The sequence below is a fragment of the Puma concolor genome, chromosome D3, assembly GCF_028749965.1.
Source record: "Puma concolor isolate L17-30 chromosome D3, mPumCon1.1.hap2, whole genome shotgun sequence".
Taxonomy (NCBI): Eukaryota; Metazoa; Chordata; class Mammalia; order Carnivora; family Felidae; genus Puma; species Puma concolor.
In genome coordinates, this window is record NC_141678.1 from 46,866,249 (window position 1) to 46,867,885 (window position 1,637).

At 47.0% G+C, this 1,637-nt stretch overlaps 1 protein-coding gene across 1 annotated transcript in view; it reads left to right on the plus strand.

Annotated features, from left to right (window-relative positions):
- The window catches only part of TTC39C (tetratricopeptide repeat domain 39C), a 106,773-nt gene that overhangs the window by 89,642 nt on the left and 15,494 nt on the right, over positions 1 to 1,637 (plus strand). The gene's annotated exons all lie outside the window — the stretch shown is intronic.

Genomic DNA, 1,637 nt, shown 5'->3' on the forward strand with positions numbered 1-1,637 from the left:
CCCTGCCCCTGCCTGGCTGTCTGTGGGGAGAAGAGGCAGTAGGGACCCCGAAAAGTTGGTGGCCAGGGATCAGCAGAACAGACACAAAGGGGGACCCCAGGGAGGGCTGAGTGTGGGGCAGTGGGCATGGAATGACACCTGCAGGGGCAGGGAAGGCCCCTGAGAGCAGGGCTGTGCCAAATTTGTAGGGCATTTAGGATTTGTATTTGTTAACACCTGTCTTTGCTGTATTTAGGATTGACTTGAACTCTTTTATGCTGTTGATGCTTTTTAGGTGCTTTTATCAGGTGCTCTGGTATGAGGTTGGCAGACTTTGAAAGGGCTCTTTAGTGGAAAGAAACACTAAATGTATTTAATCAGGAGGGAGAACAGTCCTGGGAGAGTCTGCTGGACTCTGGACAGTACTAGATGAATGCAAAAGTCAGAAGTGAGTGTTGGTAGAGGAGAGATGATGACCGGGAGCAATCAGACAGCATTTTAGGTACAGAATTGACCTAGGACTGTATGGCAGGCGGAGTGGGTCACAGAAGGGAGAGCGAGCTGAGGGCAGGATTAAAGGAGGCTTCACGCAGTCACTCAATACCGATGGGGGTCTTTCTGGCCTGGGGCGGGGCCAGACACACTCCCTTTTGTTGTCCTTTATTGCGCTTTGCAGATCTGGGGTTTTTTACGAATTGAAGGTTTGTGGCAACCCTCCGTGAAGTCTGTTGGCGCCATTTTTCCAGCAACATCTGCTCACTTCATGTCTCTGTCACATTTGGGTAATCCTGGCAATATTTTGAAGTTTTTTGTTATTGTTAATGGTGATCTGTGATTACAACTTGCCGAAAGCTCAGGTGATAGCCAGCATTTTTTAGCAATAAAGTATTTTTTAATTAAGATATGTGCGCTGTTTTTTGGGCATCATGCTATTGCACACTTAAACAACAGTATAGTAGGAACGTGACTTTTGTATGCACTGGGAAACCGGAAAATTCCTCTGACCCGCATTGTTGCAGTATTTGCAGTACTGGGGGCGTAAAACCAAACCTGTAGTTATCTCTAACATATGCCTGTTGTATACACAGGAGGGTGAAATCTAGACCCTGTCCTTGCAGAACCCCTCTGGTAACCAGGGGTTGGATTAGCAGTTACAGTAGAGCAAGTCCTTTGTATGGTCTGAAAAGTATGCTGTAGGAGAAGGCGTGAGCAAGCCCTCAGTGAGGGCATCTCCCGCCAGAGCAAAAGAAGTGTTTTGTGCCTAGCCAGGTTCATCTCACAACTGAGACAAATTGGAATGTTCCAGAAATCTTAAATTTTTTTTTTTTAATGTTTGTTTTTGAGGGCGGGGGGAAAAGGAGAGAATGAGTAGGGAGAGGCAGAGAGAGAGGGAGACAGAATCTGAAGCAGGCTCCAGGCTCCAAGCTGTCAGCACAGAGAGGCCGATGCGGGACTCGAGCCCTCCAACTGTGAGATCAGGACCAGAGCCGAAGTTGGATGCTTAACCGACGGAGTCACCCAGGCGCCCCCAGAAATCTCTAAATTGTTGTTTAATCTGTTTAAAATGACTGTTACGGAAGAAGACGTATTGAAATGAAAAGGATTGTAATGTTCATAGCAGATCTTAGCCAGTAACTCTGTTTTCATTCTTTCCTCAG